Consider the following 18,782-nt stretch of genomic DNA (forward strand, 5'->3'; position numbering starts at 1 on the left):
AGGCAGAAATTTGCTCTAACTAAATATCAGTAAGGCCGAGGCCATTGCCTCCAGTCCCATTCACAAATTCTGTTCCATAGCCATAGCTCCATCACTTTTGCTGGCAGCAGATGAAGGCAGAATCATTCTGTCTTCAGTCTTTGTGCTGTGAGCATCTGACACTAATGATCTATTTTGAATGATGTCACCCGACTTTGTTCCTAGCTCAGTCCCACCTGCTGCTGAACCTATCATGCCTTTCCATTATTCCTAAACTTGACTATTCCAAAGAACTGTAAGAGCAAGGATTGTGTCATTCAGGTGTAAGCAGCTATGCTTTGCATGACCTCTTTTACAGAGAACAGAGAGTGTATTAACAGCATGCATGTACTAATCTGGCTAACTTGATTGGATTTTTTGAGGAAGTAGCAAGGAAGGTAGATGTGGGCAGTATGTCGGATGTAATCAAATGGATTTTAACAAGGCTTTTGACAAGCTCCCACATGGCAGGCTGGTCAGAAAGCCCATGAGATCCAAGGGAACAATGGCAAATTGGATTCAAAATTTGCTCAGTGCCATGAAGAAAAGGGTAATGGTTTGATGAAAGCTTTTGAAAATTTGTTACCACTTGAGGATTCAGAAGACTCAGTGGGCCCATGCTTTCTGTAATACATATTAACGATTTGTACCTAAATGTAGAGTGCAGGTTAACAGTGAGGAGAAAAGCTTTTGACTGTGGAAAGATATAGATTGTGTGGTCAGTTGTACAGAAAAATGGCAAATGAAACTTAATCCAGATATGTGAGGTAATGCACTTGGGGAGGCACAGGCGTCTATGATAAAAGGCAGGATACTAAGCAGTTTGAAGGAACAAGGGGACGTAGGAGGGTATGACACAGCTCTTCAAAGGAGGCGGGATGGATCATTAAGGTGGTTTAATAGCCAAACAGGGTGCTTTCCTTTATTAGTTGAGGCTTAGAAATACGAACAGGGAGTTTGGTTGAACTGTATACAAGCTTAGCCCACAGCTTGAGTACTGCATCCAGTTCTTGTCCACGTTATAGGAAAGATGTGATTGCACTGAAGGAGGTGCCAAGGATATTTATGAAGGGTTTGTCAGAGCTGGAAAATGGTAATTGTGAGGAAAGAATGGAGAAGCAAGAGTTGTTTTTCTTCGGAACAAACAAAACTAAGGGGAAGCTTAACTGAGTATAAAAGTTTTGAGAGGCAGAGAAAGTAGGAAGAACATATTCCCCTGAGCAGAGAGATCAAGTACTGGGGAGACAAGTATAAAGTAATTGAATGAAGGATTAGAGAAGAGATGATGGAAAACATTTTCACAGAGGTTGGTAGGGGTCTGGAACTCACTGTTGAAGGAGTTGTATAGGCAAAAAGCTCTTGTTATGTCAAAATAGTACATATTTGGATCTGCACTTGAAGACCCATAACCTCCAGGGTTACAGACCTTGTGCTGGAAGGTGGGGTTAGATTGGGTAGCATGTTTTTCACTGATACAGACATGATGAACCAAATGGCCTCATGCATAGTGAATTTTCTGTAATTCTGTGAGTTAATGTTCCTGTGAATTGCCTCAGGATGTTTTGCCATGTTTAAAACACAATAAAAAAAGCAAATTATTGTTCCAGCTGAGTAGCACACAGAAACACATACCCAGACTTGACCAATTGATAAATGTCAGTCAGCAGCCTCAGGAAAATTGACCTGGGAACAGCCCTTAATACCTTCGAAATCAAGATCCACCAGTTTTATATGTTAACCTTATGTACATAGCATTCCTTTACCTTTATTAAATCAGAAAGATAAATATTTGAAAGCTCAAAGGGAGAAATACAATTGCTGAATGGACAAAATTGTCTTTGCATTCCTAACAATCACTTTCCCAAACCACCCCTTGCCTGGTTCACACACACATTTTCCCTGCTAAACCCCAAAATTCTGGGGCTCTCTATCCCATGCAACTTTTGCCCTTTCTGCACGTCTTTTCCCAAGTGTAGCATAGTTTAAAACACTTCATGCTTATATTGTTCTTCCACCACTCTACTTCATGCTGCCACACTATTCCCTCCCCAATTAATTTCCATTTATACCAGTTAACTTACTTACTTTAAGTTTAGCTAACTTTTGAATCACCTCCATTTTATCAATTTTTAGCCCATCCATTATCTCTACCTGTAGAGAAGTATTAAAAGGAATAAGGGAATGTCATTCATACAACCTCTACAGGACTCCATCATGTTAAAAGCCTAATAACTGAGGATTTGCTATTGTATCTGGTAATGAAGAATGAACCAGAGCAGATAAAACAGGTCAAATCAGGGGAACAGCTGGGCAATAATAACTATAATATAACTTGAATGTGGTAATAGCGAGCAAAATACTAAAGATAAAGATGGAGAAAATCTGATCTTTGAAGAGCTGAGAATTGAAAACGACAGAAAATGAATGACAATATAACAATGATGTAGAACAAAAATGGGAAACATTTAAAATTGTGTTCAATGGAGTACAGAAAATATATATTCCCCTGAAAGGAAAGAACAAACTAAACATGCATGAGACTCCACGGATGAATAAAGACATAAGGAAACAATTGAGGATAAGGGAAGAGGCAGACATTAATTACATTGACAGCAGAGGGGTAATGTAAAAATAGACTACAAAGCAACTGGGGGACAAGTCAAAGCATAATGAGGAAGACAAAGAGGAACTATGAAATTAAGTTATCAAGGAATATAAAAAATATTAAAATAATTTATAGACATATCAATAAAAAAGGAAAATTGGGATGGGAAAAGACTACTGATGGATAAACAGGACAGTATGACAAATAGTGGCAGGGAGAAGGCAGAAATATTATTTTGCCTCATTATCTCTCAGGGAAACAAACAGGTGGAAATGACATTGGATGATGAGATAAGTAATGAGATGGATATTTAATTTGGAAAACAGGAAAATATTAATTAATATTAAATATTAAGGAAAGGGGCAGTGTACATGCACCTGTCTACATCAATGGTGCTGAGGTCGAGAGGGTTGAGAGCTTCAAGTTCCTAGGAATGAACATCACCAATAGCTTGTCCTGGTCCAACCACACAGATGCCATGGCCAAGAAAGCTCACCAGTGCCTCTATTTCCTCAGGAGGCTAAATAAATTTGGCATGTCCCCTTTGACACTCACCAACTTTTATTGATGCATCATAGAAAGCATCCTATCTGAATGCATCACGGCTTGGTATGGCAGCTGCTCTGCCCAGGACTGCAAGAAACTGCAAAGAGTTGTGGACACAGCCCAGAACATCACGGAAACCAGCCTCCCTTCCATGGACTCTGTCTATACGTTTCGCTGCCTTGGTGAAGCAGCCAACATAATCAAAGACCCTACCCACCCAGGTCATTCTCTCTTCTCTCCCATCAGGCAGAAGATACAGGAGCCTGAGGGCACATACCACCGGGCTCAAGGACAGCTTCTATCCCACGGTGATAAGACCATTGAATGGTTCCCTTATACGATGAGATGGACTCTTGACCTCACAATCTACCTTGTTTGACCTTGCACCTTATTGTCTACCTGCAATGCACTTCCCTGTAGCTGTGACACTTTACTCTGTATTCTGTTATTGTTTTTACCCTGTACTACCTCAATGCACTGTGAAATGAATTAATCTGTATGAAGGGTTTGCAAGACAAGTTTTTCACTGTATTCAGTACAAGTGACAATAATAAACCAATACCAAAATATTAAATAAATTAATCAACAGCATGGAGGATAAAACCTGCAGTTAGATGGATTGCTTCCATGCATTTTAGAAGAATTTAGGTAAAAGACAGCAGAGGCATTTCTACTGTTAAATAATTCTTTAAACCAGTGTTGACAAAGGTGTAGTGCCAGACGCAGGTTGGAGGAGTAACACCTTTTATTCCACCTTGGTAGTCTCCAATTTGATGGCCTCAACTTCGATTTTTCTGACTTCTGGAACCCCTCCCCTCTTTGCCCCCTTCCCCTCTTTGTTTACCTTCATTCCTGTGGCCCCCTCACCCCTTCTCTTTCCCCTCCCAAGCCCTCATGACCTGCTCATCTACTCCCCACCTCCTTCCCTTTATTCCATGGTCTACTGTCCTCTCCTACTGATTCACAAGATCACAAGGCAAGGGAGCAGAAGCAGGCCATTCGGCCCATCGAGTCTGCTCCAAGGAAAAGGGAAAAAGAAATGGGGAATGGAGAGAAAAAAAAACTATTCTAATCCCAATTTCCGGCCTTATCCCCATATCCCTTGATACCCTGACTATTTAGATATCTATCTATCTCCTCCTTGAACGCCCCCACTGATCTGGCCTCCACTGCTGTACGTGGCAAGGAGTTCCACAAATTCACCACCCTCTGGCTAAAGAAATTTCTCCTCATCTCTGTTTTGAAACTGTACCCTCTAATTCTAAGATTGTGCCCTCTGGTCCTGGACTCACCCACCAAGGGAAACAGCCTAGCCACATCTACTCTGTCCTTTCCTATCGACATTTTAAATGTCGCTATGAGGTCCCCTCTCATTCTTCTGTACTCCAGTGAGTACAGTCCAAGAGCCGACAAATGCTCATCATACGTAAGCCCTTTCATTCCTGGAATCATCCTCGTAAATCTCCTCTGAACCCTCTCCAACGTCAGCACATCGTTCCTAAGATGTGGGGCCCAAAACTGCGCACAATATTCCAAATGAGGCCTCACTAGTGCCCCGTAGAGCCTCATCAACACTTCCTTACTTTTATACACTATACCTCTCGAAATGAATGCCAACATAGCATTTGCTTTCTTTACCACCGATCCGACCTGGTGGTTAACCTTTAAGGTATCCTGCACGAGTACCCCCAAGTCCCTTTGTACTTCTGTACTTTGAATTTTCTCTCCTTCTAGATAATAATCTGCCCGCTTATTTCTGCTTCCAAAGTGTACAACTGCACATTTCTCAACATTGAATCTCATCTGCCATTTCCTTGCCCATTGTCCTAAACTGTCTAGGTCCCTCTGCAACCTTCCTATCTCCTCAATACTCCCTACTCCTCCACTTATCTTGGTGTCATCTGCAAACTTAGCCACAAAACCATTTATTCCATTATCCAAATTGTTGATGTACAAGGTAAAAAGGAGCGGTCCCAACACCGACCCCTGCGGCACACCACTAGTAACCGGTAACCAACCAGAACGAGATCCTTTTATTTCCACTCTTTGCTTCCTGCCAACCAGCCAATGCTCCACCCATTCTGCTATCCTACCCGTAATTCTATGACCTCTCATCTTATTAATCAGTCTCTTGTGAGGCACCTTATCAAAGGCCTTTTGAAAGTCTAAATACACAACATCTACCGCTTCTCCCTTATCCACCCTACCTGTGATTTCTTCAAAAAACTCCAATAGGTTGGTCAGGCAGGATCTTCCCTTCACAAAACCATGTTGGCTTGGACCTATCTTGCCTTGCACCTCTAGGTATTCCGTAACCCCATCCTTGAGGATAGATTCCAATAATTTTCCCACCACTGACGTCAGACTAATAGGTCTGTAATTTCCTTTATGCTGCCTCCCACCTTTCTTATACAACGGAAGTACATTTGCGACCCTCCAGTCCTCCGGAACCATGCCGGAATCTATCGATTCCTGGAAAATTATCGCCAATGCCTCCGCTATCTCTAAAGCCACCCCCTTCAGAACCCGGGAATGCACCTCATCCGGTCCGGGAGACTTATCAGTCTTTAGCCCATTTAGTTTTCCTAGCACCTACTCCCTAGTAATCTTAACTGAACTCAGTTCCATTTCGTGAGACTCCTGACTAACCGGCACATTGCTGATGTCCTCCCCGGTGAAGACCGATGCAAAATATTTGTTCAATTCCACTGCCATCTCTCTATTGTCCATTACAATACCTCCTGCACCGTTATCAATTGGTCCTATATCAACCCGTGTCTCTCTTTTACTCCTTATGTATTTAAAAAAAACTCTTAGTATCCTTTCGAATGTTATCCGCCAACTTCCTTTCATAATTCATCTTTTCTTTCCTAATGACCTTCTTAGTTTCTGTCTGCAGATTTTTAAAAGCTTCCCAGTCTTCTGTTCTCCCACTAATTTTTGCTTCTTTGTATGCTGCCCCTTTTGCTTTTATTTTAGCCTTCACCTCTCTCGTTATCCACATTTGTGCCTTTTTTCCATTCAAAACCTTTTTTCTTGGAATATATCTATCCTGCATTTTCCTTATTTCCTGTAGAAATTCCTTCCATTTCTCCTCCGCTGTCCCTCCAGCTAGCTTACTCTTCCAATAAATTTGGGCCAACTCTTCTCTCATACCATTGTAATTTCCTTTGTTCCACTGAAATATCGATACACCAGTTATCAGCTTCTCCTTCTCAAACTTGAAACTGAACTCAATCATATTGTGATCACTGGTTCCCAGTGGTTCCTTTACCTTTAGTTCCCTAATCACCTCCGGTTCGTTACACAGCACCCAATCCAAAACAGCCGATCCCCTGGTGGGCTCTTCAACAAGTTGCTCCAGAAAAACATCCCTTAGACTTTCCACAAACTCACTCTCCTGAGTTCTACTGCCTTGCTGGATTTCCCAGTCCACCTTCATGTTAAAATCCCCCATAATTATCTTCACATTGTCACTCTGGCATGCTTTTTCTATCTCAAACTGCAACTTATTGTCCACTTCCTGACTGCTATTAGGGGGCCTATATATGACTGCTACTATTGTCCTTTTACCCTTGCTATTTCTTAGCTCCACCCATAAGGATTCCACCTCCTCTGACCCAATGTCCTTCCTTTCTATTGATTTTATATCACTACTAACCATCATGGCCACACCTCCCCCTCTGCCTACCCGCCTATCCTTCCTATACACTGTGTACCCCTGGACATTTAGTTCCCAATCACATCCATCATAAAGCCATGACTCGGTGATTGCCACAATGTCGTATTTATTAACCTGTAGTTGTGCCACTAGGTCATCTACTTTATTCCTAATGCTACGTGCATTTAAATATAGTACATTTAGTCCGGTATCTGCTATTGATTTTGTTGTACTTCTATTGTTCAGCAGATTATCCTGACTTTCCACCTGTCTATCCTTCTTACCATCTTCACTACATACTATCTTAGACATGTTCCTATATACCTCATCCCCTATCCTAACATTCTGTATCCTAACATCCTGATTTGTTGTACTTCTATTATTCAGCAAATTATCCTGACTTCTCACCTGCCTGTCCTTCTTGCCATCCTCATTGGACTTGTTTCTATAAACTTCCTCCCTTACCTTAGCATCTTGTAACCTAACATCCTGGTTTCCATCCCCTTGCCAGATCAGTTTAAACCCTCCCCTACAACTAAATTAAACATTCCCGCCAGGATATTGGACCCTTTGGAGTTTAGGTTCCTTCTTGGACTCCTTCTTCTTCAGCCCTTTGCGCCTTTCTACCTATCACCTCTCAGCTTCTTACATCACTCCCTTTTATCCCCCCTCCCCCACCCTCCTACCTTCCCCCTTCACCTGAACTCACCTATCACCTGCCAGCCTATGCTCCTCCCTCTCCCCTGACCTTCTTATTCTGGTTTCTGCCCTCTTCCTTTCTAGACCTGATGAAGGTTCTAGACCTGAAACGTAATAGACAGATGAATAAAGCCAGAAAATGTAGAGTCAAAGGGCAAGTGACAGAATGGATTGCTTGGTGGTCTCAAGTCAGAAAGCAGAGATTGGGAATAAAAGATTGTTGTTCACAATGGAAGAAGATTGGATGTGGGGTTCCATAAGAATTAGTGCTCAGGCCACTGCTGTTCATAATTTACATTAATGATTTAGTCTTTGGAAACATGAACATAATTACTAAATTTGTGGATGAGGGAATTAGTCAATGCTGAGGAGGCCACAAAAGATTACAAAAGGCAATAGCAAATTTGCAGAATGGCCAAATAAGCAGGTGAGGAGAAGCATGCATGGTAACAGTTATGGCTAAACACCTATCTAGCTAAGCTCTTGTTTCTGCTGCAGTGTCTAAGCATTCAGGTGAAAACCTGTACATTGCTGACTGATAGGAATGCTACCCACATCCATAGAAATACACTGAACTTTGTGAAGGAACGTGGAAAGTTGACCAAATCTGCACAATGAACATTTCATCCACTGTAACTCCTGGCAACTTCGTTGACAGCTGCAGCAGAGCACATCTTAGTACAGATGACAGAAATTATTATCAAATGTTCAGTCCTCTCGCTGCCCACTATGATGCTGTCAAGACAAATCAGTCTGTTGAGGGACCCCGCCACACTGGAATGTATTCATTAGTCACTAATGAGACATCTGCATTTTAAATTGATCCCACATCCACTGTTCAAGAGGCTGTACAGGAACCAAGAAGCAGGCGTGAACAGATACACACACCTGTATTCTATGTGTCTGACAGAAATGCTGGGTCTTTATAATGCGGAGAATTAAATTGTTTAGAAAAACTATAACCTCTGTAGACTATCAACATGCTGTAGGTCATGATCAGAATAGTTCTATGGGCTGAAATATTAGCTCTGCAACAGATAAGGAGCACAGAGTTTTGTGCCCAGGTCAATAATCTGCAACTCAGCCAAAAAAGTTTCTACATTAATATTGGTGTCAATATTTGAGAAGCTGAACACGACTGGATGGGAGAATGGGCCCAATTACTTTGTAGTTGTGTCTTTCAATTTTAAGAAATGATATTACTGTGGCACTAATCTTCCTTGCTGCTCTGACAATTGTAATTTCATTTTCCTCTTGCTCTGCCTTGCTTTTGTCATCTTATTTTTCCATAATTCACAGTAAAACTTATTTGTAAGACAAGTGTATTCAGTGTGTTCCAGAGACCAACTATTTGAGTGACTTTGAGAACAGATTGTACTGGTACACGCTTGGAGTTATTCACTGTTTTAAGTCAAAGTTGAGTTTATTGTCATATGCACGAGTACATGTACACACAGGTGCAATACTTGAAAAACTTACTTGCAGCAGCATTACAGGCACAAAGTATTAACTAAGCAGCATTCACAAGAAAAACATAAATTGAACATATATATGCAATTTTTACAAGAAAAACACACAATTAGAACAAAAAAAAACAAAGTCCATTTTAGTGCAAGGTGGTCAGAGTGGTCATAGCGTTGCTAAACTGTAGTGGTGATTAGTGTTTTGCTGGTTGATTCAAGAACTAAATGATTGAAGGGAAGTTGTGGTTATTGAATCTGGTGGTATAGGACTTCAATCTGAGGAGAAAAAAGCCAGCATGCATTCACCCTATCTATACCCCTCATAATTTTGTATACCTCTATAAGATCTCCCTTTGTTCTCCTGCACTTGAGGAATAAAGTCCTAACCTATTCAACCTTTCCCTATAACTCAAGTTCTCAAGTCCCGACAACATCTATGTAAATTTTCTAGGTACTCTTTCAAACTTTTTGATATCTTTCCTGTAGGTAGGTGACCAGAACTACACACCATACTCTAAGTTTGACCTCACCAATGTCTTATACAACTTCAGCATAACATCCCAACTCCTGTACTCAATGTCCTGATCTATGAAAGCCAAAGTGCCAAAAGCTCTCTCTACAACCCTATCTACCTGTGTTGCCACTTCCAAGAAATTATGGATCTGTATTCCCAGGTCCTTTTGTCATACACCTCAGAGCCCTACCATTCACTGTGTAAGTCTTACCCTGGTTCGTCCCCCCAAAGTGCATCACCTCACACTTGTCTGCATTAAGTTCCATCTGCCATTTTTCATCCCATTTTCCCAGCTGGTCCAGATCACTTTGCAAGCTTTGATAGCCTTCCTCGCTGTCCACTACACCCCCAATCTTGGTGTCATCTGCAAATTTGATGATCCAGTTTACCACATTATAATCTAAATCATTAATATAGATGATAAACAACAATGGGTCCAGCACCGATCCCTGCGGCACACCACTAGTCACAGGCCGCCAATCAGAGAGACAACCATCTGCTACCAATCTCTAGCTTCTCCCGCTAAGTCAATGTTGAATCCAATTGACTACCTCATCCTGAATGCCAAGGGACTTAACCTTCTGGATCAGCCTCCCACGTGGGACTTTGTCAAAGGCCTTGCATTATCCATGTAGATAATGTCCACCGCCTTCCCTTGATCAACCTTCTTGGTGACCTCCTCGAAAAACTCTATAACATTGGTTAGACGTGACCTACCATGCACAAAGCCATATTGACTATCCCTAATCAGGCCCTGTCTATCCAAATACTTATATATCCTGTCCCTCAGAATATCTTCCAATAACTTACCCACGACTGACGTCAGGCTCACTGGCCTATAATTTCCCATGTTATTCTTAGAGACTTTCTTGAACAACGGAACAACATTAGCTATCCTCCAGTCCTCCGGCACCTCACCTGTGGCTAAGGACATTTTAAATATCTCTGCCAGGGCTCCTGCAATTTCTGCACTAGCCTCCCACAAGGTCCGAGGGGACATCTCGTCAGGCCCTGGGGATTTATTCACCCTAATTTGCCTCAAGACAGCAAGCACTTCCTCTTCCATAATTCAGATATGGTCCATGACCTCACTACTCATTTTCCTCAGTTCTATAGACTCTGCGTCTGTCTTTAAAGTAAATACAGACGCAAAAAAATTATTTACGATCTTCCCCATCTCTTTCAGCTCCATGTATAGATGACCACGCTGATCTTCAAGAGACCAATTTTGTCCCTTACTATCCTTTTGCTCTTAATATATTCTTTAACCTTGTCTGCCAGAGCAACCTCATGTCCTCTTTTAGCCCTCCTGATTTCTCTCTTAAGTGTTCTCTTGCATTTCTTATACTCCTGAAGCGTCTCATTTGATCCTAACTGCCTATACCTGATACGCACCTCCTTCTTCACCAGGGCCTCAATATCCCTTGATAACCAAGGTTTCCTAAACCTGTTAGCCTTGCCTTTTATTCCAACAGGAACAAACAGATTCTGTACTCTTAATATTTCACTTTTGAAGGCCTCCCACTTACCAAGCATCTCTTTGCCGGAAAACAACCTATCCCAATGCACGCCAGCCAGATCCCTTCTGATACCCTCAAAATTGGCCTGCCTCCAGTTTAGAATCTGAACCCGAGGACCAGTCATATCCTTCTCCATAATTATCTTAAATCTAATAGAATTATGGTCACTAGAGCCAAAGTGCTCCCTGATTGCCACTTCAGTTACTTGCCCGGCCTCATTCCCTAAGAGAAAGTCCAATATTGCACCCTCCCGAGTAGGGCCCTCTATATATTGACTTAGGAAACTTTCCTGGACACATTTCACAAATTCCACCCCATCCAGGCCCTTAACACTCTGGGTAGTTGGGTCAATACCGGGGAAATTAAGATTTACCACTAATACAACCCTATTATTCTTACAACTGTGAGCAATTTCTCTACGCACTTGCTCCTCAAGTTCCCACTGACTATTCGGGGGGGTCTATAATACAGCCCCACTAGAGTGACCCTCCCATTCTCGTTTCTAAGTTCTACCCATATGGCCTCACTAGACGATCCCCCAAGAATGTCATAACACTTAAGATAACATCAGGTACTTTAACTCTGGCCCAATCAATGTTTCACATAAATTTATCATTATTTTTTACTGTTGGGATCCATGTGCCCATTTGCAAAAATGAATACACTATTGTATTTTGCTATAGTTATCTTATTCATGTATTCAGGGAATTGTGTATTCATATCCCTTATTCTCTCTCCTGTTCCTTATTTTCCTGGAAAGCAACAGTTACGAATTGTTCTGCTCTTTGAAAGGAGATGGTACTGATGATTTCTTTAAAATCAGGATACCAGAAGAAATTCCAAGGCAATGGACATTTATCTCTATGGTTGGACCACTCATGCTGGCTGGAAAAATGTCATGGCCGATTCACATGGAACACAACACCGTGCATAATGTTTACCCTAGCAGCACTGGCAGAATCACTACCCCCCACCCCCACGCACCCTAGAAAGCAACAAGATGTGTAATGTTATACTATTCTGTCATGTTGCTGCTGTGAATCAGTGTCAAAAGTGATATGGTGAATCAGCTAAGCAACCTGTTTGTGAACCCCTTGATCTAATATTTTAAAACATAAAGAACATAAAGAACGCTTGGAACTCATTATTATAAAATCAAGTAGTCCTATTGTCCAGTTATTGATCCCATCTTTCTTCAAAGCATGTAATCCTGATGCTATCCTTTATCCTGAGCTAAACTTCAGACCTGCACCTGAAACACCTGAACTTTAATCAACTTGTCCAGATATTTTGAAATTCTTTCCCTAATTCACTTCTTGCTACATCTCTCCCCATCTTCTAAAACTTAGTTAAAATTGACTTTTTTGGATATATCATTGGTCACTATATTTCACCCTTGCAGGGGACTGATGCCCAACCATGGAGCCTTAGGATATTTGACTATGTTAGATGTTTTGTGTAAATATACAATATTCATACATGTTTGAACAGCAAATTACATCGTTAGTCTGGTAGGAGTCAAGTACATAAAAAATGAGGGCAAAAGTGGCAGATATATGAGCTAAGCTTCTCCGTGGTATTTTGTTGAAGGTGATGGCAGTCACCTTTGACAGTCTCTCTCTCTCCTAATCTTCAACCTCTTTACACAAATAACATATAATTTTCAGGTGGATGGTCTGCTACATTCACTGTGTTGTATACCATTGAAACTTGGAAATACGCCTTGAGTGTCAGTTGACATTATGCACTGCTTCCCTATTTTTGTTAATGATTCTCTGCCAATTACTGTATTTGTGAATTCAATCTCCATTGTAGCGAGGAATGGTGAAGAAAGCACTTTGTAACAATGCTAGGTGCTGCAATGACTTGTAGCATGTGATCCATTATTATTAAAATATGGTGTAGTTTCCACTTATGTACTTATCATGCGTTAATATTGTTCTCTGTGCAGACTACTTTTCTGAAACAACATTTTGGCAACATTTATAAAATCGATGAAAAATGCATTCTACATAATCTTAAAACTATTTTCAGGAAACTTTAGAGCTATAGACATGAAAGGTACCACCAACACTAATTTATCTTCATTCAGTTAAGTACGTGTATGAAATACAATATTTTTTATCAGAAAGTTCACTTTTAGTAAATTTGGATTCTTGAGAATTCTCAGGTTATCTAAGTTATTTGCACCTGCACGTTTAGAAGTTTTTTTTAACCAAATAGCAAATTTCTCAGGACACCATTCATCTCAAATATCCCAGCATTTAATAAGATCATTGTTGATCTGTGACCTAACTCCAGCGGGATGCCATTTTCCCATATTCAAAATTACCTATGATTAATCATAATCAATCTCAGATTTAACTGAAATAATTGTCCTGGTTTCCATTGCCATTTGGAAAAGAGAATCCCAAACTTCTATCACTCTCCGCTTGTAGAAGTGTTTCCTAACTGCACAAGTGAAAAACCTGGAACTGATTTTAAACTATACCCTGAGTCTCTAGACTCCAACAGGGAGTAGCAGTTCTTCATCACCTATCCTATCGTTCCCTTTATATCTTCTATAATTTACCTGTTAATATTGCAAATTACAGGAAACACAATCTCATAAATGTTCTATTTTTCTGTCTGTATCAAAACTGGTCATTTCTACCTGTCATCAGTCTGTGATTTTTTTTTGGTTCAGATTTTCTCTTTCTGTTTGTCTTGCCTGCTGGGAACATCCCACAGCTCTGCTATTAGCAACACATAACACAAACAATGAAGCACAATCTGATTCTTATTACCACATTAATTCACCTGGTCCTCCCCCATCTGAGATAGTCCTGATGTTCTAACCATCCCTTCCCCACTTTCTCTGCTACTGAAAAATAACTTGCTTCCTCTTGGTCTCCTGAAACATTAACTCTGTTTCACCTTCCACAGATGCTGCCTGATGGGTGTCTCCAGAATTTTATGTTTTATTGAAGATTTTAGGCATCTGCAGGTTTTTTGATTCACTTAGCTTAATGTTTAGATTCCTTTATTAGGTAGCAGTCTGGTAATTAAAGCTGCTATCGCTCCAAGGCTGATATATCCTTTCTAACGTGTTTTGCACAATGCAGGTCACAGCCCTTCTGGTACATAGGAATTTAAGAAACAGAAGCAAGAGGGAACCTCCTGAGCCTACTTCTTCATTCAAAACACAAGCATTTCAGCTTGCTTCCAACACCCTTTGATCCCTTTGTGCCGACGATATTATAAATCTCAGCTTGTACGTACTTAAGGCTGGAGCATCCGTTGTGCTATGGAGCACAGCATCCCAAAAATTTTTTTAAATTATTTTTCTTTATTAGTCACATGTACATCGAAACACACAGTGAAATGCATCTTTGCGTGGAATATTCTGGGGGCAGCCCGCAAGTGTTGCCACACTTCCGGCGCCACATAGCATGCCCACAACTTCCTAACCTGTATGTCTTTGGAATGTGGGAGGAAACCGGAGCACCCGGACGAAATCCATGCGGTCACGGGGAGAACGTACAAACTCCTTGTGTCAAATAATTTCTACATTTTTTAAAATTTCTAAACGATCTTGAAGCTATTTGTAGAAGTCATCTCTAAAATTAGAGGGCATAAGTTTAGAGTAAAGGATAAGGTTTTAAAGAGGAATTTTTTCACTCAGAGGGTGGTTGGAACCTGGAACACAGTTCCTGAATGGGTGGTGGAGGCAGAGACTCTAACAACTTTTAAGAAGTATCCGATAAGCACATGAATCACCAAGATATAGAAGAGCTTGGGGCCAAGTGCTGGGGAATGTGTTTAGTATGTACAGGTACATGATGGTCAGCATGGACATGTTGGGCTGTTTCTATGCTGTATGACTCTACAGCTCTGTAGCATTGTTGTAACAATCTGCAGCTCAAAGAACATCCTTCCTAACCAACAAATAAGTTAATAAAAATTAAACATAAAAACTCCTACATTATGATCAAGCATCAACGCCCAACATTGAGCTACAATGGGATGTTCTGTCTCTCAGTATTGGCCTTAATGACAATTAATGTCAGAGTTTGTAATTAATTTCCTTATGTGTTAGCATTGTACTTCACTGCTAATTTCTTTGAAGGCAACTTGGACTATCAGTGGCTTATTAGGTTTCTCTGGAAGCAGAAGTCTGTACAAACCTCAGACACGACTATTTTAGTGTCTGAGACCAAACAATTCCAATAGAGGTACAACATTGAAATTTACCGAGCAATATGGAAAATTCCTCAATCCACAAAAAGCAGAATTAATGCAACCTGGCCAATAAGTGGCCAAAATTGGTTTACTCTTAGTCACCAGGAAAATGATATAAGGGGGTCACTGAGATTGCCATTAAGCAGCACAAAGTCACTAATAACCTGTGACCCATGTTCAGTCTGAGTCCTGCCAGGAACCTATATCTACAGAACCCATTGCAACATGAGACTTAAATAGCTGAGTTCCAACAGTGAGATGAGAGTGATTGTCCATGACATGAAATCTGGTATTTGATTGAGACTGGCATCAAGTAGTCCTAGTAAAATTAAAGCCAATGGAAATCCAGGAAAATCTTCCACATGGTGAGGTTATACATAAGCATTAAAGAAGATGTGTATGTTTGTTGGTTACCTGAGCAATTCACCTCAGCCCTAACGTAATTGCTGCAGAACTTCCTGAGGATGAGGTCCAACCATATTTAATTGCTTCATTGATGACTTTTTCACTATTATAAGTTCAAAAGAAGAACAGAATAATGCAACTTCAAATGCAAACTTCACGAAGATCATGGTGTCAGCGTCTATTTTGTCTGTGTTAAAGTTGCTTAGGATTTTAGCCCCTCGTTTATTATTAGTTTCTTATTTCAGCAATTATGAAAATAATATCAATGTACTAAACTTTAACTGAGTCTAGGAACAGCTGCACAATTGGCTAATCTGATTGTTAAAATGCAATAGCAGAATTGTCACATTGAGATGGAACTCTTAGTCTGTCGTAGTTCTATCAGCGACTGTAATCAGAATTCAGCAGAGAAGTCAAAAGGAATTTCATTTATAAATAAGGGTTGCTTACCCTGACTGGAAGATGAGGTGTGTGTGTGTGTGTGTGTGTGTGTGTGTGTGTGTGTGGTGTGTGTGTGTGTGTGTGTGTGTGTGTGTGTGTGTGTGTGTGTGTGTGTGTGTGTGTGTGTGTGTGTGGTGTGTGTGTGAGATTTAAAATTCTCTCTGATGAACTACTTCAGCATAAGTGCCCAAAATATTTTCCTAAATAAATAGCTGAACAAATGGGATAACTCCACTCTAAATTCTAGTCATGGTCATCATATGGTTATATGGTTAAGTGCCCATGGTTAGGGCTAAGCAGAAAGTCCTGCTTAAGGAGCATGATCAGCTTGAGCTCAGAATAAAAAGCAGAACAATGAAGAAAAGAATCTCTGCATTACTACCTGAGCCAGGTATGAATTGGCATAGGGTTAATAAAATCAGAGAGTTGAATGTGTGGCTCAAAGATTAGTGTGTGAGAAAGTAGCTTCAGTACTCACACTGGCAACTGTATTGTGAAAAGAGAGACCTGTGAATAACACATGATTTTCAACAAATAAATCTTTTTTTGAGGCATAAAAACACAATAACTGTATGACCAGGTTTGCAGGAGAAAGTATTAAATGTAAGAAAAAGGCCAGAAAAAAAATATAGTAAGCCTATGGACTGGGAGCATTTTGGCATTCAGTGAAGGATGATTAAGAAAAAGGAAAACAGAATAAAAACAAATTATAAGAGCCTTTTGGGTATACAAAATGTAAAAGACTAACGAAGCAAATATAGGTCCTTCAGAGACAGAGATAGGAGATTTTATGAAGAGAAATGAGAGAAGCATTAAACAAATACTTTTAAGGGAAAAGACGCAAACAAATAATGGAGAACTAAGGGTACAGTGCAAATGAGAAAATAAAAGAAACATGTATCAACAAAAAAAACTACAATAAGCTGGAAAGCTGATAAATCCCAAAGACCTGATGATCTACAACCCAGAGTTTTGAAAGAAGTGGCTGTGGGGATAATAGATGCTCTGGTTATCATCTTCCAAAACCCCATAAATTCTGGAATAATTTCTGCAGATTGGAGGGTGGCAATGTGACCCTACTACTCAAGGAAGAAGGGCAAGTGAAAACAGAAAATCAACAACCTGTTCGTCTGACATTGATAGCTGGAAAAATACTAGAATCTATAATAAAGGATATGATACCTGGGGACTTGGAAAACAATAATAAGATCGAACAGAGTCGACATGGATGGGAAATCATGTTTGACTTATCTAGGAATTAAGGGTTATGGGGAACAGGCACAGAGGACAAATTAAGGCCAGTGTAGATCAGCCAAGATCATATTGAATCATGGGGCAGGCTTCCAGGTGCCTGTTTCTGTTCTTATGTTCTCCTGTGTCTAGTAGAGTATATAACAGTGAACCAGTGGATGGATATTTGGATTTTCAGAAGATATTCAATAAGGTCTCACACAGAAAATTGGTACACAGAGTGCATGGAGTTGTGGGTACTTCACTAGCATGGACTGAGAGTTGGTTAACAGATGGGAAATAAAGAGTCCGGATAAATGGTTCTCAGGTTGTGATCAGGTTGTGAGGTATCCACTTTGGTAGAGAAAGAAGAAATACTAAGCATTTTTTAAATGGTGAGAGTTTGGGAAAGGTTTATTTCGAATGGACCAGGATGTCCTTGTACACAAATCACTGAAAGCCAATCTGTAGGTGCAACAAAGGATTAGGAAGGCAAATGTTATGTTGGCCTTTATTGCTAGAGGATTTGAGTGTAAGGTTACTGCAGTTATACATGGAATATTGTGTTAAATTTTCTCCTTACCTAAAAGAGGATATTCTTGCCATGGAAGGAGTACATTGAAGATTCACCAGACTAGTTCCAGGGATGGCAGGTCTGCTATATGAAGAGAGATTGATTAGGCTGTGCCTGTATTCCCTAGAGTTCAGAAGGATGAGAGGTGACCTCATTGAAATGTGCAAAATTACAAGAGGGCTTGACAGGATAAATGCGGGTAGGATGTTTCCTCTGGCTGAAGAATCTGGAACTGGAGGTCACATTCTCATAGTAACAGATAAGCCATTTATGACAGATGGTGAGAAATGTCCTCACTTACTGGGTGGTGAATCTTTGAAATTCTCTACTTTGGAGGGCTGCAGAGGCTCAGTCATGGTTTGTGTTCAAAACAGAACAACTGATTTCTGAATATTATACGAATCATGGGATATGGGGATAGGGAGGAGCATGGTGTTCAATGTGGAAGATCAGCGATGTCGAATTGTGGAACAGGTCTGAGTGGCCATCTCCTGCTCCTGTTACTCATGTTCCATTTGGACGGTCTTATGAGTTGGGCTGGGAGTAATGCCTTAACGAATCAATTAAGGAGGACTGAAAATAAGTAGAGTTTTCAAGGGAGGGGAAAGTTACAAAGTTAAAATGGAAACATTGGGACAGCATAATGACTAGTGATGAGCAAATTGTGTCATTAAGGAATAGAGTACAAACATAAGATTGCACTTGCTATTTGTAGGGAAAATAGTAAAAAGGCAAAATTAATGCTTTTTATTTTTTGCATTGTTTCAAAGTGATACAGATTGGGAATAAAAATATTCTAGGTTACTTAAATTTTAGGAAAGGTGTAATAAAAAACGTGGAGGGGTAGCCTTGATAATAAAAGGCAGTAGAGAAAGAATAAGTCTG

The sequence above is a fragment of the Pristis pectinata genome, chromosome 7 (assembly GCF_009764475.1).
Source record: "Pristis pectinata isolate sPriPec2 chromosome 7, sPriPec2.1.pri, whole genome shotgun sequence".
Lineage (NCBI taxonomy): Eukaryota > Metazoa > Chordata > Chondrichthyes > Rhinopristiformes > Pristidae > Pristis > Pristis pectinata.